The sequence below is a fragment of the Apteryx mantelli genome, chromosome 7 (assembly GCF_036417845.1).
Source record: "Apteryx mantelli isolate bAptMan1 chromosome 7, bAptMan1.hap1, whole genome shotgun sequence".
NCBI lineage: Eukaryota > Metazoa > Chordata > Aves > Apterygiformes > Apterygidae > Apteryx > Apteryx mantelli.
The window spans coordinates 20,802,491-20,822,360 of NC_089984.1; the positions used below are offsets into that span (position 1 = coordinate 20,802,491).

At 41.7% G+C, this 19,870-nt stretch overlaps 1 protein-coding gene across 9 annotated transcripts in view; it reads left to right on the top strand.

Annotated features, from left to right (window-relative positions):
* The window catches only part of NDST2 (N-deacetylase and N-sulfotransferase 2), a 141,788-nt gene that overhangs the window by 74,576 nt on the left and 47,342 nt on the right, over positions 1 to 19,870 (top strand). Inside the window, exon 1 of one of the 9 annotated variants that reach the window (XM_013960277.2) lies at positions 2,170 to 2,188. The exons of the other annotated variants lie outside the window; for them this stretch is intronic. The gene's annotated coding sequence lies outside the window, so the exon portion shown is untranslated. Of the gene's footprint in view, positions 1 to 2,169; positions 2,189 to 19,870 lie in introns of those variants that run through there. 9 annotated transcript variants of the gene reach the window in all.

Consider the following 19,870-nt stretch of genomic DNA (forward strand, 5'->3'; position numbering starts at 1 on the left):
CGAGTGACTTTTGTCATTCTATGATGTTTCCGTTTGCTTGCTAAGTTGTTCCCTTCTTACATGGCAGAGTAATTTTCTCTCTCTACACTATTCTTCATTTTACATCTGCCTCTTTTTCCCCAGATGTTGCTGGTCTAAAAATGGGACAGGAATTTACCCTGAACTCAGCAGACCCCAAATACTGTATTTGAACATCTTTGTAGGCTACAGTATATAAATATGCTTTTGATGCCTCCTGTAGGGAGGAAGTTTTGAAAGAGGTCTGAGCTAAATCACAGCTCTGTCCTTTCCACATCCTTCTGCTCTGGGGGATACCTGGAGTAACAACAGGCTGCTCAGATAAACCAGTTATCAGATCCAGATTTTCCAGCTGTTTCCCCCCCTTTACCACCTAGGCATTATTCAGTTCTGTCCTGTCCTTTGCCAGCCTACAACAACAGCTATCTGTTAGCTACTTGGGGCGTATCACCACTTGTCAGCAATTGTGCGTTATTTCCGTACCACAGCTTCAAAATCCGTGTCTGTCTTTTGAGCTCCGCAGAGGCCTTCCTTTCTCTTGCTGCCTAGGTTATAGAGCTGCCACGTGCTGCAAAGGGGACTGATGAATGGTGCAAAGGAGCATCTGCTGGCAGAAGATTGCTGAGGGACAAATCTAAGGGCAGGGTCCTTTCCTAGTAAACTGGAGGTCTGAATTTCCACTTCTACCAATGTCTTCACATGTCAAAAATAACATGCTGTCTGTTGGGGAATTCCTGATACTTCCTGTAGCAAGGAGAAAATAGCATGGTTCCTCTGTTCAGCATAACACGATGAATGATACAATATGTGAATACTTCCTTTTCTCCAGTATTAGATGCTGGTGGGCCTTGTTTGTCAGCAGAGCTGTGAATGCAGATTTTTTGCAGATCTATTTCAAAGAGTTGCTGCCTACTTCTCTGAACTTCCATGGGAATCAATGAAAGCTTGGGCAATCAAGCCAAAGTGACTTTTATTTTTACTTACATGAGGCCTGGGGAAAGGGTTGCCTGGTTTATGAGCACTTCATTGCTATGCATTAACTTTCCCCTTGAGTGGAAGGTAACTTGACCAAGAGCAGTGGGCCCGAGCAGCATAAGGACAAGCGCTGGCGTGGGCAGGGAGTCGGCAGCTCCTCAAGAGGCCAGGCTCCCTCGGTGCAGCCTCCCCAGTGTGGTTGGCCTCCGAGTTTCCTTGCACTTGCATTTCCTGCCGGAACAAGCTCTCTCTCTCCTCCCAAGTGCTCCAGGAGGTTGCTAATGAACCTCAGCGGGAAAAGACAAAATGAAGTTCATGAATAGCTTTACAGTCCCCTTCTCCCGCCCACCCCCACTTCTGTCCTGGGAATGTGCTGCCCACGCAGTGACCAGAGAGGAATTTGGAGGCATTTGTAAGACAATGCCATATCAAATGTTCCACTCTTGTGCTTTGTTCTGGTATTTTCAAAACCGATTACATGTTTCCTTTTGATTTGCCTGAATAAGCACATCTCTCTGAGCCTAAAAAGGGGAAAACACATTTGCAGATGTGTGAAGTCACATAACTGTAATAAATTGCTTTAATTACATATGGTGTGTATAGTTCCTGGAAGCCTGTTATGCATTTCTATGTCCAACAAGTAGCCTTTGCTGTTTACTCACTGCTGCTTACCAGGCTGGCCATCTTCCCGAAGTAATCCTCACCTGAATTCTGAGTTCCCCAGTTGACAGACCCTCACTGAGATCCTTCTTGACCCTCAAATGCTCAGTGTCATCTTGGATGTTGTTCCAGTGGACAGGAAAAAGTAGACACAGTAGATTTTCTTCCTAGGAATTTTCTTTCCTAGGAATAACACATTTTTAAGTAATATATTTTTAATCTGGTTTATGAAGTTGTTAGAAAGATTGAAAAGTTACAGCTCAATGCAGATTTGTCTCACCAGCGAATACAGTTTTAGTAAACTAGTCAGCACGGGTGGATGTCATCTATATCACCCTCCTCAGGCAGTCACAGCTTCTGGGTGCTCGAACAGTGTTCTTGTATACTTTTCTACAGTTGCTGTTTTTCCTGGCAGGTGCCGTGTTCCTTCTATTTTCTTTTCCTTTACAGTATTATTCAGGAGGACTGGGAAGGGGTGCTGTCAAAGCACTTTGGCTTTTTTATCTCTGGATGACAAAAGCTGCAAAAATATAAGGTATTATTATGCTATTTTTACTACTGAGTAAATAATATTTCTCATTCCCTTTTCTTGTCCACTGTTTGTACTTTACTTACTGGTGTTTGTTTCAGTCTAGAACATGAATGTGCTTTTTAACTCTTTCACCTTTTGTAAGATAGACAGTTTTGAAATTGCTAAGCTTACGTAATTCCCTACAACAAACAGGGAGTGATCTAAAGTTTTGTGGAATATGAGAAAAGGTCTTAGTTCAAGTTTAAAATGAGGGGGCAAAGATTCAAGGAAAGCTTTTCTGCTTTCTGTTGGTGCTTCTCCATATCTGCAGGGGGGGAAGATGTTCAGTACTGTTGGGATTAAATATGGAAATGATACTGACAATGAAATTTTCCTCTGGAAAGAAAGGATTTTCAGACGGCTCAGAATCAGTTTGGAGAGCCGAAACAACCGTTCACATCATGGTGGCCTGTCTGTGCTCATCACCCCCTTAGCTTTCTCGGAAGAGCTCCAGGAAAGATGGCCAAGCTAATCCTACGTACATAGAAATGACCTTTATGCAGCCCTTCCCAGAACTGGAAAACTGATAGCGTTCATTTATTCCGCTGCTCATAACTCTGCATGTGTGAAAAACAGAGATAATTGTTCTTCCTTCCTGAAACTTTCTCTCTAGAAGTTGCTATGCTCTCAGGATATGATGACCATACTAATGAATTCATCAGTCACAATAATCTGATTAAATTGATAGGGGAGAGGGAGCCAACAGATTATATAAATTGATTATTTTAAGATATATGAGATACCCAATTAGTGACTGACTCGCTCAACATTTAAATGGAAGTGTTGCACGAAAGATTTATTGATAACCAACATAACAGATTACATTGTTTTTTCAGCTGAGAGGAAGGCTTATGTACAGTTATAGGGACCTGTTAAATAAAACAGTGGCAAAGTACTGCATGTAAGAAATACTATATATATATTACTTTAATTTTACTTATTTTTATATGGATAGATATGTATATATGCATTTGCTTAGGAATGGGATATAATACGGACAGTACTAAGGATGGAGATTAGCATGGATTTTCAGTCTTGTGTCAAGCACTTTGGCCAGGACCTGATGAAAGTGTGTTCAGGCGCCTAGGGAACTGAGACTTGAGTAGGAAGAGAGTTGCTTCATGTCCCCGAGGTTTCAGGGGTCAATACCCTAGAGTATGGAGATAATGGAAGGGAAGCTTTCTGTCAGGGAGCATATGTTTTTGTGAAGATTACACTGTGTATAGATTAGGACTTTGGGGAGGGAGGGAATGGAAAGATGTGCTTGGAACATAAGACCATCTGCCAGTACCCTGGCATAGTCATTTCATTAATGAGACACTTATTAGCTTGAGTCCAGCTGAGATAGACCAGAAAGGCAGCAAAAAGGACAGAAAACTGTAATCCAGACACAATTTAAAACAGAGAAGACACAGCTCTGATAACCTGTAAAATCTGATTTTGTTAAATTAACTATTCTTGTTCTGCTTGGTCAGAAGGTATCAGTCTTGTCATTGATGAAAAATGTTTTCCTTAATTTTGTGATGCAATGTGAGACATCCTAAAGTGGGGAAAAATATGTAACTGATTTTGAGCTGGAATTGACAAGAAGGTGCTAGAAGAAAGGAAAAACTGCCATTTTTACTGGGAAGCTGTTTTTGCATCAAATGACTGCCTGCTCCCTTTGGTGCCCATTTGAAGGTGCCATGTATTTAATATTTTGTCTTATTTGTGATGATGAAGGATTGCACCTGGACGAGAGAACTGTGATAGAGCCACGCTCCAAGTCCTTGCTCTGCCAGCCACCTCAGAAACACAGCTTTTGCACAGATTACTTGCCCAGTCCGCCTTGTGCAAAACATCAGGTGTTTCTGAGCAGGCACAAAATAGTGCTCCGGTTTCCCTCAGAGGAAAAAAGCCAGCAGTTAGGAATCTAAATTCCTGATTCTGCTGCTGACTGGGTCAGTGAATATCCACAGTTGTGCTCTGTCGCTCAGTTTCCCTGTCCCGTAAATCAGAAAAATGATACCTTCTGTTAGTGAGAGCTTTGCTATTGATTTGTGGACACAAGACTTAAATGCTATTTTATTTAATCAACTCCTTGTTTCTTTTGACATTTGAGTCAGACTTGAGTCTGGGTGCAGATAAGAGAGCAGAATCTTTGCTTGGACAAAATAGTGGTTAGAAGTGCCAAGTGGTCGGAGTGCTGCTGTTTGGGAAATGATCTTCCGTCTGTCTCTTATTATACTGTAGTTCAGGTTGGACTGGTAATTAAGTTGAAGGGAGAAGACAAGCAAAGAAAGTGTTTCCCATGAAGGGTCCTATAATCTGCAACTGCCTACATCCCCAGGAGCATGGATTTGTTTAGGGCATGGTTTGTGCACTTCACCAGGCTTGTGTGCGAAGGTGGTCTGATAAATAAGGCTGAGTGAAGGCAATTTCTGTTTGTGCAGTTAGGATAAAAAAGGCAGTTTCCCACAACATTTTTGCTGATTTATGACATACTCAGATGGGGATTGTTGCTGACTTTGTCTCTTGAAAATCTGTTGAAACAAAAGAAACATGCATTTTCAAGAAATGAATAGAAAAATATAGTTTAGAAGTGTCAACACACCTACGCAGAATGAGACTTAACTGGAAGGAGTTCAGTTAGTCATTCACTTTACAAATTCTCTTTTTATATTGCGGAGGGGAGAAGATTAGTGAGATGATAATCTGTGTTATTACAGAGATAAGAATGGGTTTTGGTTGGTTCCCAAAGGAGAAAGACGTTTTTTAACATTATAAAACAAATCTTTGCTGTAATTCATGTGTAATGCATAGGCAGTTCCATGCCAAAAAAATCATTATAATACTGTACACCATGGTGTTTATACTCTTAAGTATATGTGCACATACCTGCAAAACATAAATTTCAGTCCTGACTCTGTGCCTGTTGAATTCAATGGAAACACTTCTGCTGGTTGTGACGCACATTAGATCAGATTTCCATGCTGACATGTAAGCGTTGCACAAGGCTCCAGCTGAAGGTTCTTCTTCTGCATAATGTTTTTCACCTACCTTAAAATAGAAAGTATTTGATCGAAAGTCTTGAAAAAATTGTCCTACACACTGGGTCTTGCTGTGTTTCATCTACTGAAATGCTGTTGGATAGTATCCAATGGTGATAATATTCAACTGCTCAATATGCTTTTTAAATTGACAGTTCATGTGTTTTCTTTCTCAAGTAGTAGGAGAGTATCACTGGTCCCACAAGGGCACGATAGGTGAGGGTTTTGGCTCAGTCTACGTGTCTAAAAGGCTTTGCACTTAGTGAAGCCATAAAGAAACCTCCAGTTGGCTGGATGCCTCTCTCAAAAACACAAGTGTGGCCTTATTCAGAAATGATGCTGGAGAGAGTTGTGTATGTATCAGTCTCTGGGGGTGAGAGGAGTGGCAGGGGGAGCCTTCACTGATGTTCCAGCAGGCCAGGAAAGTCAGATGTTTACATGACAACACATGGAATTTAATCACTGATGGGTTCAGCTCAAATCACTGTGAAAGAAAGAATGAAAAGGGGGGAGAGAAAGCAGGAAGGCAGCAGAGAGCTTTTAACTTGAGATCTGAAGAGAAAGTAAGAAGTAAGCAGAAATTTTCATTTCATTTTAAGCACAAAAGCTCCCTTACTTGTTTATGTGAACTATAAAATTGTGGAGCTCTCCGCAGGGCTTTCCTTCCAGCGGCAGGGCACAGAGCTGAGTGCCTGCGTTAGGAGTGTTTGGTACTGCTTTGCTTTTGTGCCTTTTGGGATCAGTGATTCGCAAACAATGCTGCGCTGAGCTGCTTTAGTTGTGCTTCCCCGAGTCAATCTCTAAGCACTGACACTTCTCGCTGATCGTAACCCAGTGTCTTGGAGAATCTCGAGGCTTTTTTGATTAGCTAATCTCAAAGCATTTATGGTGTTCCTTGAACTCAGGTTGGTTGATCATGTGTACCTTTTTCAGATGCTATTCTTCCTGGCAATTCAACCACAGTCAAATTGTTGACTTCAAAAGACCAAGTAAAAGGATATGGCCGAGTCCTTGCACCTGTAGCATTAAAAGGATTGGTATTCCTTTCCTCTTCGCGCTTTGTTCTTGCGCTACTGCTTCAGATAGGCACAATCTTTAAGTGTTCTCTCATGGAACATAAGGAAAAAAGAATAGCTGGTTCATGCAAAGAGCTTTTCTAAGCAGTAATAAACAACAGGATCAAGCAGCTACAGCAGTTACATTCTTTTCAAATGGATTTGTGTGCCAGGTTGTTTTACCTCTGTGTCCCAGGAAATATAAAGGAAGAAGGGAGGGTGGGAGGCAGAGCTAAAATAGTGTACTTAAATGTTCTTCCAAACAAGCTCATATGGAAGCAGAGACTTCTGTGGAAGGCTCGGGTACATGTTTCCAATTGATTGCATGACAAGGTTTGGCGAGGATTTGAGCATTTTTATAGCCAAGCGTGGTGGCAGTTAGGAGCCCCCTGGGAGGAGGGAACAGGCTGTTCAGCATTTGCGCGCTCCTCACCAGCCGACAGCACCTGCAGCATTTGCCATCAGCGACTGGTGCAGAGGCATTTTGGAAAGCAGCAGCAGTGAGGAGCAGGGCTTGAGAAAGCTGTGGGGGAAGAGAGAGCAAACTGTCATACCTCCAAGTGTGGAAAAGATCCTAAAGATAGGTGTTTGCGTCTGAGCATTGGCTGAGCTGAAACTGGGGCTGAACACTGGCTAAGCAGGTGGAAGGTAAATTGGGTAAGAAGTTTTGATTTCTTCTTTCCCCTCCTCCCTCTGAAAGCAGGAATTGTTTTTAGCTGTTTTCTGTGTTTCCACATATGCACATTTCCTTCTTCTCACCTATTCAAAAAGGCAAAATGCACCTCATTAAGCAGGTGTGGATACAGCAAATCTGCTAACAAGCTTTATCCCTTCATAATTTGGCTTCAAGATACCATATTTATTCTGTTTCCAGATCTGGAGTTCATTCAGCTTTGCCCTTTTGCATCCAGGAAGAAAGCCCATATCTGTAGTTTTTAAAGGGTTTACGGGATGGAATATCTCTTTTCATTAAGTATTATTTCTGTACAACTAGTTCTGCTATGGCCACTTGCTGGGCGTCTTGGAAGTTATTACTGTGACCCTGAAACTGCATACAAGGAAGGCTGTTTAAACAGTACGCTTGAACTGAATTATGGGCACAACTCCATTTTCTTCACTGCAGTGTCCCTTTATACTTGTATCAAACTTGTGTTTTATACCTTTTATTTGGATGCAGATTATTGGCTTTATTGGCTTCTTTCTTTTTATGGAAATGAACGTTTTTAATTTGAATTAGCCCCTTAGTGTGGAGGGGTGATCATAACTTGGGAATGGTCAATTTTTAACATTGTAGGCTTCTTTGTGGGGTTAAGTGAGGAGGTGTTTATAATTTATTGACTTCTTTCCCCACCTTCTCAGATATTGCAGGAATCTCCTCTGTAATGCAGAGTGTACCTCGCATTACAATAAAAGACAGAGATAAAAGGAAGCATAAGGAGCCTGAAGAGACAACACAATCCAGATCAAATATTGACAATGATGAATGAAAAATGTAGAGATGGAATTGCATGGAATTAAGGTCAGCAAGCCTCTGACTTTATTTGCCATATTTAAAGGAGGGATAAAATGAGGGAAATAAATGACCCTCCTCTTGAATATCTCCCTGGTAGCTGTCAACTTCACTGTAAATTCGGTATCACCATTTAGGCACAAAGCCTTTATATAGTATTCTGTTGGCATTAAATTCATTCCTGTGGAAATCTGGCTTCTAGGTGTTTTCAAGCTGGCTGTCTGGAAACCTAACATTTCATTGTTTTTCATCAATCTGATAATTTGTTTGCTAATTTTGTAAAAACATACTTTTTCTTAAGATAACAGTGGCTTTATGACTGGTACAGGAGAGATGAGGGTTCGCTTTTTCAGCATGACTCATGATATACTAGGATGAGGGAAAGACTAGTACCAAGTTAGGGCCTGTAGTTCTTCAGCATGCTATTAACTGTGAATGGTATGGGAAGGGGGAGCCTGAGCAAGCCACAGGCAGAACTGTGTAAATGGCCTGAACGGGGTGAAAGGTTCAAAGGCAGAACTTTGCTCCTTCAGCCCAGCACCAGCATCTCAATGAGCGTTGCTGTCAGGAGGCTGTGGCTCTGTGGCAGGATGGGAACTGCCACTCTGTTAAGATGCATGTCTAATACACAGATCCTAATTTTTCCTTCCACAGGACCAAAAAGAAGAGATCTTTATCAATGGAAGCTCATCAGCTGAGAAAGCTATTTACTTCCTACTTGTGTGTTGAGAGCAGTAAGAGAAAAAGAATAAGGAAAGATTTTTTTCTTAATATTTTGGCTATAGTCATTGCCCTTTTGTTCAGCTTCCTTGTCTTATCATAAAGTTGGCATGGTTTTAGTTGCTAGACTGCAACACTGGGAAGACAGTTGTAACTGATACCTTTTTCCCCATTGGCCTTGATGGCAATTGGTTTGCTTTTTTGCTTATTGGGAGGCGTACAGCTACCTGCTCCTGAAGGACAGAAGAGGACAGAGGCAAAGACAGATAGCGTTACGGTTTTAACCCTTGGCTGCTTGCATAACCCATTTGAAAAATGGGATTGCTGGAGCCATCAGGGTCGTGGGCATTTCAGAGCAGTGCAGATGCAAACGAGCACAGCCATGCTGATGGCAGGCTGGACCCTGCCACTTGCCGTCCATGGAGTGATAGACTTATGAGGAGGAAGGCTTTCTTTACTGTCTGCTGACAAGATGATGCCACAGAAGGACATGCAGGATCTGAAGTAGTGTGTTGGCTGAATGAGGAGCATACGACGCTGTTAGCTCTACATTATCTGACTGATACTGCTCCTTCCTCAAACCTTTCTGTGAGAAAAATTTCTTTAGTGTCTTACATTGAAGGCAACCCGTTGTACAAGAGGGAGGGGAATAAGTTAAGAGATCATTTCTAGAACTTTGAAAATAGTCTTGCCTTTCCCTTATAAGAAATACGCATTCACTTAACAGCTTCACTGGGTGTCACAAACCATTTCCCTTCTCAAACCATTTCTGCTGGATGCACATAAATGAGCCATAGAGGAGCTATATGTGTTAAGATAATCTACTTTGATGGCAGAGGTCCCTGATTAACTGTTTCAAGCATATCCTTGCTGCCTAGTTTCCTTTTCTCTCACTTCCTTGGAGATCGTGCCAGGGAATGCAGTTTTCTCCATGGTGCTTCTTTCTTGAGCACTTGCACTTCCCAAGAGTGTCTTTTTCTGATAATTGCTGCTTGATTTCACTGTTTCCTACATGGATCTGCTCCTTTTCTCCTCCATCTCTATGTATGTTTTCCCCTTTTTTTCCTGTTTAGTTTTCCTGCTCCTTCCTGCCCCTACCCACCATGTATCACACTTGCCTTTGGTATGTGTGGTCTTTGTGCAGCTTTGAGCTGTAAAGCTACACAGCTCTTTCAGCAATCTTGTGAAGTATATGGTATCCAGGAAGAAATGCAAACCTCATGTATTTTTCTTCCTGTATTTCTTATTCTCTGTTTTATTCTTTTACGGAAATTAAGTAAAAATCCCCCCATTTACTAAGCAGGGCTTTCTACTCTCTGTTCATGTCCCTGTAAATATTCTTATATTTAGACCCTATAGGGTTACTTTTTGTGTTTTCTCAATGTGTTGCTTTATCATTGTGTATTTTCACTGTGCTTTTTTTTTTTTAAATTCTTCTTAAACTAAGTGGTTCAGAACTGCCATCTTTCTCTGATGTAATTACTACAAAGACATATAAAGTAGAATTATTGTCCATCTAGTGTTATTTGGAACATTTGCCCAGACTGAGGATTAAATCTTTGTGGGAAAATAGGTCTGCTTACGTTTGGGCTCCCATACGAATACTGTTCTTTTGACCAAGTGGACCCTGTTATATTTGATTAGTGCAAATATTAAGGTTTCAGGGCTTAGAAAAACTAAGCACCCTTCTCATTTTCTAGAAAGCTGATTTATCTCATAAGAGTGAGGGGGACCACACACGCTCTCACATGTGTCATGGGCACTCCAGACAGCATCTGTTACATTTAGGTTTGGCCTTTTTTCCAGAGTAGTAAATGAAACTTCCAGTTTGGCTGGTGTTTTAAGAAATAAAATTGTCAGGAATGCAAATGTCATTCCTTATCAAGTCTTCCCGTGGCACGCACCCTGACTAACAGGAGCACCTTCAGGAGTCAGCCTGGCCAGGTTCCTGCTCGCTACAACAGCTTTCTCACTCTATTGTTATGGCTGGTAAATTTGTAACTAAATACAAACACAGGAAAAGATATGATGCTCCTAGAGTTAATGACATCTTTCCAAAATCACTTAATTGTGCACTAGGCAAGGTTCATTCCATTAGTAAATGTTTTGATGCCTAGAGATGAAATATATTGTTCCCTTCTCGCATTTGGAAGGTGTTGTCTAGCAGCTGTGATAATAGAGGGAACGTGCACTTTGTGCTAGGGGCTTTCCAAACATACAATTCTGGTTGCTGCTCACAGGCGATGCAGACAGATGAATGGGTATGGGGGAGGGAAATGGAAAATTGTTAGGCACGATTTTTGCCGCTCGACTTGGCTCTCTGTGGAAATACAGCAGTGTCATCCCTTAGTGCTGCTTTAAACACCCCTTTAGCGTAAGGTTCTTTAAAATAATAAATCTTACAATGAAATCAGATTTGACCAATTCCAGTCATATACCAGTGGTGCAAAAATCTCTTTTGGATAATATCACTCTGTTCCATGTATTTTGTCACTGGTTACTTATCCATTATTGCATTCAGTTTAAATTTCTTGTCATCCCATTCAACTGGTGTTTAATTTTGCCCTCTCCTCTTTTCCCTGTTGAGCTTCTACTTCTGTCAGTTGTGACATGCCTTAGTGGAAAACTGTGGGACTGTGAAGGGCTGGAGTAATTTTTCCTCACTGATGCAACTTTTTCCAAGCTTCTGTAAGTGTGAGGAAGTTGCATTTTTAAAAGCTGAAGAAAACCTGATTTGTAACCCATGTTTCTCTTTGCATGTGTCCTCTGCATTTGTGATCTACCCTGTTACGTGCCAGTTGTGCCCCGTCCGCTGCTCTTCTGAGTTCATGGCCTTGGACTGTCATCTGCTTAGATTAGGTTGGTGCTTTTAGGTTTTATTCATGTCTGCTGTATTCTGCAGAGTAAAAACAGCTGGACCAGAGTGATACTCCATCTTAGTCTGAATCCCCACCTTGGAAATAGTTGGCATCAGAAGGTGCAAGACACTTTGTAGTGAAAGTTCAGGGGACAGTTTGCCCCTATGGGGAACTGGAGTTAAATCCCATTAATTGGAAGTTGGTTACCCAGCTTGTCTGGGTCCTGCCCACTGCCATGGGGGTAATAGACATGAAAGTCTTATGCAGTTCCACAGTATAAATAATAATAACAATAATTAACCACCTGATATGATTGTTTTGCTTAGTGAGTTCCACCAGATAATCATGATTCTGTGAAAAATACTTGTTTATTTTTTACAGTGATGACAAACATTCACCCCTTTTGTGGTTTAGTTGCTGTTGTTTTGCTGTCGCATCTGACTGTTTTGATGTTTACTCTGATGTGTTAGGATTTGTAGAGGCCAGAGATGCAGGCTTTTTCCTTTTGCCTTCTTATAACTATTTTGTGCAGCTATGTAATGATTCTGGCTCAGAATAAAAGAGGAAGGTTGTATATGGAGGAAGGCTGAGGAAGAGTAGGTACATTTTTCTAAACTGATGCTTACGTGGTGCAACCATCATTCTGATATTCCTGGAAAAAATACAGTTTGGCTCTTGCTGTAAATTTGCAGTTTAAGTAGCAAGGAGCTAGGAACACTTGGTTATATTTACCAACAGCACAAGTGTGCTGCTTATTTGTTTGCTAATCTGCTGCAGAGGTATTAAAGATTATTGGTAAACTCAAAGGTCAGAGTTTTTGCTGAATCAAGGCCTCTGTGAGTGGGAGAGCTCCAGCAGAGCGCTTGTGTGTCCGTCTGATAGAGAGCTGGTGCAGAAGAGCTGCCGGGAAGGGCTGTCCAACAGGTATGGCAAAATTTGCCTTTTGGCCCCGTCGCTGCTCTGCTCTGAGCTCTCTGGGTTTCATCAGCTCCGCTGAAGGTGCTCACACTGGCAAGCTGGTGTGGGTGTGCGTGTAGGTGTGCGCGTGTGTGTGTGTACGCTGAAGTTTCCCGAGCTTCAGTTAGCTTCACAAAGTACCTTCATCTGTGTGATCACTAGCCAGGTAGAGGGGTGGAGGAAGGGTGTAGCTCCGTCCTTTGGTGGTTTGTTTTTGTTTCACAGGGTACTTAATGGTCCCGACTCTTTTATATGCTTTGGCAATAGTCTGCGCAGACTTTGTCACACAACTGAAGTTTTATTGAACTGACTAAGCTGTGGCCAAGACTAAAGAAGCAGCATCTTGTAGTTTGCTTTGTTGGCTGTTTCAAAGGCCGCAGTATTAACGAAGAGATGTGAGAAATCCCATTAGGACTCTGCTTGCTTGTTCAGTTCTCAGCTCGCACCACGTTTGCTTGTTCTGTCAGCTTTCTTTATTCTTTGTGGTTTACCTCTAAATCCAGGTTCCTGGTTTTCTCCTGCACTTGTCATTTCTCCTCTCACCCCACTCTTTCTCACTCTTGCCCAATCCAGCCTGCTGAAGTGCAGCTCTACGTCACCGTCTAGTCAGTGCCAGCAGGGCTGTTGTCAGGGCCCCGCGCTGTCCTCATGCCACGGTTCGTGTAGTGTAATCATTACCTTGGTTCTGGAGAGCGAAGGTGCTCCTGCTAAGTAAATGTTTACAAACACTGATGAAGGCTAACTTTAGGGAAGGCAGAGAGAAGCACTGTTTAGTCTTGTTTCTTTTTTATTTTAAAACAAAACGTTGTTTCTAAGAGAGAAGCAGCTGATGAGTGTTTTTCCTTCCCCCGATTGTGATCAGAGGTAAGTGCAGAATCTTTTGACTTTCTGTGGGCTGACGTCTCCAGATTTAGTGAGGGAAAATCTCACTTAATGCTCTTTAAATGGTCTCGTGTCAAAATAAGAGGCAAGGAGTCAGGTAGAGGAAGGAAGCTAGATTTGTTTGCAGCAATGTAAAGCTGCACTGCTCCTTCCCCGCTTAGGATGATTTGCAGAGGAAGCAATTCCGTGCTGCTTGTCTTCAGTCACACAGTCGTCAGTATGAAGTGGCAGCACAGTTAATTTGGATCAGAAACGAATTTCTGATGCAATTCCTGAGTGAGATAGGAAGGAGTGTTTGCTTATTGCTAAATATTATTTTATTTAAATAGATTTACTACTTGCATAACTTGCGGGCAGTATTCGAGGCAATGTTGTTCAGTATCCATTAACTGACTTTGAAAAGGAATGGGAAGGAAGTAGGCTGAAAAGCTTTAGGTTTCAGATTTTACTTTTCACAGAATCTCTGACCCATGCATAACAGCTGTAAGTTCCCTTTGGGAATGACTATATTTATGTTGCTCCCAGCATACTGGAACTGCATTCCTGACTTATGCCCACAGGAAATATCATAAATGTAATTAAAAATAGAAATGTTGGATTGGTCTTCTGTGTTGAAGGGACGGAGTCCTACTTTTTTCCCTCAGTTCTGTCTGGATGAATAGTGAGGGAAAGTAATTCTTACAGAGTGTGTTTAGGTAATGAACTGACATATACTTGAATACCGTACTCTAATGTAGCAACAAAGCACTGGTCCTGTCCAGGTGCCTGATGCAAAACTCAGAGATTCAGGCTTCTGTGACATTTATGGCTTTCAGGCGCTGCAATATTTTGAAAACGCCAATCTTGCCTTATGAGTGGAAGTTTCTACAGTCAGTGCTGTAGAAGAGGGATGATGTAGTCGTGTCTTGCCTCAATTGAAAGGTTCCTACAGTCTTTGCTTGGGAACAGCAGAGGTGATCTGGTTTTGTGTGTGTGCGCTGGAGAAGCTGGAATGAAATACCTTTTCACCAGAATGCCTAGAGTGTTCTCAGTTATAAGGGTTTCTCAGCTTGCTTCGTATGAGCAGAGGGCTAGTACTTAATGCTGAAACTCAGGTGGTGAGGAAAGATGGATATACTAAAACAGGGATTGAGCCCTACTCATGCTGCAGCTCTATGCTTTCTCTCAATCCAGAGCTGAACCCTAACCCTAATTTTCCTGGGAAGTCAGAGACAAGTCTGCCACCGTTGCTCAGACAAATGATTTTAACCAACACAGGACTCTACGCAGCCCCCGCTTTCCTTTGGCAGCAGCTTTCCAGCCCTACTCACCCTGCAACTCTACATTTTCTCTTTCACTCAATCCTAGCCCTGATTTTTTTCTGGAGACATATAGACAAGGATCTTCAGGCACTGGTCAGATAAAAGAATTTCAGAGGGTCGGAAAAGAAGTAGGACCTTATGTAGTGTGCCCCTCTTTTCATAGGTCGCTCTTCCAGTGTGATTAAAATAGTGAATCTTGTCTCCTGTAACCTTTTTGATGTCAACTGTACAGCTACAATCTGCAGAGACTAGTAAAGGAGCAAAATAACTTGAAACACATGACAAAAATTTTTGTACCAGTAATAAAGTATTATGGGGAACAGAATGGTAATAGAAGCCAGGAATACTTTTGCAAACTCAAGAGTAGAAACAGAATAAATTATACAAAAGTCTGTGATAGAGTAGAATGGGCATAACGACCAAATCAGCATCCTGTCCAGCTTGAATAGTTGTCTTATTCCATAGCCACTTTGTGTGAAAAATTAATAAGTTAAATATTTATATTAAATGAGGGAATGAAGGTATCATTAATGGTATGCTTTATACATTCTACTAATGTCAATGTATACATGGCATCAAGGCTAGAACAGCAAATGGAGAAGAATCTTTGATTTCAGGTATGGCCACAATAAATCTGATATGTATCTTATCTTCTGCCACTGCACCTTTGGATTCATTGACACAAAGGCAATGGGGAAAGAGACCAGAAATGTAGAAATGGTAGCAAAATTACAGAGCTGACAGAAAAAAAGTGATATAAAATGAAAGCTCTCTTAATCACTGTGTATAATTACTCAAGTACAGAAAAATTACTTAAGAGGGGACCATGAAGTAGAATATATAGGCAGATAGGCCATGCAGTACCCATTTGATTGATTGTACATAAAAGTAAAGGTATTGGAAACTGTAAATTGTCTTCACTAATTTAACAGTGTACTTTGGGCTTTCTTTGGGCTTACCCATGATTAATTCAGCCATTGTTTTAGCAATACTTTCATTTTGGTTAATAGTATTTTAATGTTTCCTACAATGAGAGGCCTATGCCAAGAATATTCCACAGTTAAATTATTAAAAAAGGGGAAAGGGAGAGCCACAAAATGCCAGCAGCTTACTTTTCAAGAAGCCTTTACATAAGCCTTTACTTGCCTGAGCTAACATGATCTTGCAGATCTGTTCAGTCATAGCTGAAACAGAGGTACAAATTATTCCTTTTCTCTTCCATTATATTTTATCTTTTTCTCGGTTCCTACTTGTGTCTATTGTTTTGTCCTGCCAGTTGGATCTGTTAAACACTTGTCTGCCAACATTTCTTTGCAGTCACCAGTTCTTCATCTCCTTGTCTGGGGCAAGGTGTAGTAACCAGTTCCTCTGGAGCTTGTAGGATTGATCTAAGTTTATTAGTGAGGTCCTGTCATGCAGCATTTATGCAACAGAGAGAAATTCCAGTGCTCAGGCAGGATCTGGTCTTAAACATCTTAATTGGTTTATTGGACTGAAGTTCAAGAGAACTGGCAAGTTAGAGGGATGAATTTTTGCCAGTTATTATTTGCATCATTTTTCAAGGCTTGTCTGTTCCTGAAGATGAGCCTGTTGAATATTAAAGATGAATACAAAAATATATATAAAAGTTATATATAAAGAGAAGTGTCTCAAATTGTAAGCACTTGTAAACGTAAGGCATAGATAAGGCTAGCCTGCATAACATCTACTAATGCTGTTATCCTTTCCTCCATACTAGCTTTATCTCCAAGTGTGCTTTGAGGATCTTTTAGGAGATGAAGAAATTTGAGCACTATTGAACAGAGACAAGAAATTAATTACAAAACAGCAGGGCATGACTTAGGGTGCTGTGGAAGAGGCACTTTCTGTCTTTTAAATATATCATCTATTTGTCAATTGAATGGCTTATCTCTGGCCCTTGTCACCCTTCTTGCGTGCATTTTAAATGAATATAGTCTTGTGGTTGGGGAATGGTGTGTTCAGTACATTAAGAGCTTTTTTTCTACTTTAATGTGGAAAAGTAACATGTTATCATTAAGTTTTCTCCTGTGAATGCAAACACATGTTCCTCCTTTCTTTCACCTTCTTCAACAAAATGAAACCAAAGTCGTGATTCATGTGCTTATATATTACAAAACAGTATTAGTCTCTCAGATTATATTTTCTTTGTCTGACATTAAAGTTATTGATGCATTACTGGGCTAAGACACTGGTGAAACTGCCAAGACCTGTGCTAAGACCATGCTTAAAGGCTTGGAAATCAACTTAGGTTGCGATTATGGAAAACTGGGAAGGCTTCCCAGAAAGAACCTGTCCATTCACCAGCCCGAAGAGATGAATATTGTTTCCATTAATATTTAAATCCACTCCTGCAACCACTGTGCACCAGCCGTGAGGACTGGCTGTCCCTAAGGGAAGGTGAGCCGGGGGCGACCCCAGTGCGGGCAGTGCCCTCTCTGACAGGGCACAGTCCCACGCGGGCTGAGCACAGTGGGCAGAGACGGGTGCTGGTAGCAGGGTCCATCGACAGCCCCAAGCAAAGCGAGTGATGAACCAGGTTCAGGGGCCATCCAGGGAGTCAGTCACAAGGAGTTGGGGCCAGAGACAGGGCTGGAGACAAGGCTACAGCATCCATACGAAGAGTCTTTCCAGGAGACAAGCTACATACAGCACAGGTCCAAGGTCCGCCCAGGAGGCAGGGCTGGAGCAGGGCTGCAGGCAGGCCCGTGCACAGCGCAGCTCGGGGGTGACTAAAGGCCCAGGGCTGAGCTGAAATGGGGCTCCTGGGCAGGGGGTGGTGGAGGCCCCAAGGGGAGCCTGGTCAGGGCCATAACAGCTGCTGGTGCCCTTGGGGCCCTGCCACCTCCAGCTACTTAATGAGACAGATGACAGAAAGGAGAGGCTGCTTGCTCTGTATCCTGTTATCCCTCAGATTCTGATGCAATGACTGGTGCCCATGACATAGCCCCTTTGTTTCTCCAAAGAGGAAGAAAGGAGTTTCCCATCACGTGATTCTCTTAGTCCCAGAAATTGTTGTCATCTCAGAAAGGCACTTCATTCCAAACAGGATGGATGGTGTCTCACTTGTCAACTGATCTAAGAGACAGAGGTATATTTTTAGGAATACAAACCTTTAACATTTTTTCCCTTAATCCCATAGTCAGCTACATCTAGGCGTTCTAAGATCCACTCTGTTTTCTGTTTCAGTGGCAGGTCAAAAAAGCTAATATGACATAGTTGTCTTTGACTTAAATTTCAGGTAGGGTAGATTTCACTATTGACAACATAAACATTCAAACCAGCTAGAAATCTACCAAAGTCTGCTGCAAAGAAAATGTGCTTTTTAGGTTTGAACAGATCATACCTTCAACTGCCTGAAGGGCTCATCTTCCCCCTCCCCACAGTTATGGCAGCATTTGTATGGCTTGTTATGCCGATAAGCTGGTTTGGGGTTTATATGTAGTCTTCCCTGTGCCATGGAGTGGATCTCTGCTTACCTCAGTTAAAGGGGAGATTCAGACCAGGAAGCTCTTCCTCTATTAACAAACAAATATTGAAGGATGTTGGGATAAATGCTTGCTTCAGTCTTCTCCTATCCCTCCTATGGTTGCTAAAGAGGATGAGAATTTTTCCCTCTTCCCTCAGTGATCCCCAGAAAAGTTGTTGTGTATCCAAGTATCTCCTCCAAAAGAACTAAGGTAATCTAGATTCCTGGTACCAATATTTGGTGGAGGAAGGATAGAAGGAACTGAAAAGAAATCCAATTTTTTTCAGCTGCTTAGTGTAGTGTTAGAGTACCTCAATAGTGATCTATACTGGAGGAAGGCTAGGTGAGAGATGATCCCTTACTGTTGCCAGAAACATAAATCCTTGGTTAAAATTGTGCGGGGGCTGAAAAGGGGACAGATGAAACACCCTCAGGCAGAATCTAGGAAGAGGTGATCTCCTTCAGACTTCTGTACCATTTTTAAGATCAAATTGATGTCTATTGACTTAATTTAGCATTTATCATATAGGCAGTGATGCAGGTATTAAACTGAGCTTCAGCTTTATCTGTGAGCATAAGAGGAGTGGGAAGGGGTTTTTCCTTTCCTAGTGTTTTTTGAAATAAATTTGCGCACAAATATGTTTGGTGTTTACTGTCCCCAGAGAGAGTTACAAAATCTATGGCACTGGCTGCAGCATATCCTGTTTGTTTCTACCTGCACGAATTTGTAAAATGAAGTGAATCAATGAAACGGGGAAAGAATTGGGGGAAGGGCACTGTGCGCAGAGGAGGCTTGTGTCTGATTGAGACTAAAAAGCTGGGTGAGAAATTCTTGTCTGGCACGTTGCTGTAAATTGTGCTAGATTTGTTACGTGTTTCTGTCTGGAGGTTACAGATCGTTCGGGGATAGGGCTATCAGCGCTGTTATGCCGCGGTGGTTTACAAATAAGAATCCAGACTTGACCAAGAAAATTTTTCAAAGAATGTAAACTAAATAAACGGGTGCCTTGCTATGTCTTGGTAGTTCAAGAACCATTTAGGCCTGTTCATGTCACAAATGCAATCAATGTTAATATGGTCTTAAAGCTGAGGAATTTTGAAAATTGTGCAACAGAAAAGCTTATGTCTGGCCATCCAGCATGGCATAGTATGGTATGGTGTGGTCTGGCATGGCACAGTGTGGCATTAAAAATCTGTTTTGTGTCCTCATTTGAAGTCATTTTAAAGGTCCAAGTGAACATTTTGCAGTACAGCCCAATAAATATCACAGACGTCTAGGAGAGGATTAACAGGTCTGTATGGGGTAGGAAGTCAGCATTCCAATATAGATCTCTTAGGAGATTTACGTGGAAAGATGGGATTTTGCTCCTTTTTTATTTAACTTTTCAAGATTGGATTATCTAGAAACTAAGGCCATTTACTTCAACATTATTTACCTTGCTGCTCATGTACCCTTTTAAGCTACTGAAATAAAGCATAGTGAGAGGTTTGGGTCTAAGCAACATCTTAGGAATTATGCCATTACACAGTGTGATGCTGGTGAAGAGGAAATATTGCAAACACTGTTAATATTCTTGTAGCAGCTACCACTCTTAGTTTAGGTATAGAGACTCTTAAAGTCCCCTTGCTTTCTCCTAATAGTTGGTTCTGGTTTTCAGCTGGGCTTTGCAGTGCCTATAAAGCAGATTGTGAGTATTAGAAATAGAGGAGAGAAAGATGTTGATACCTGTACAGTGAGTTAAACCTACTGATGATTGGCTTGGTTTTCTTGGTAAGCTTTCCTGCTGACCCTGGTGGAAAACCACTGCTTTAACATTGTGTAATTCTGGAGCTGCACTTCGGCTCGC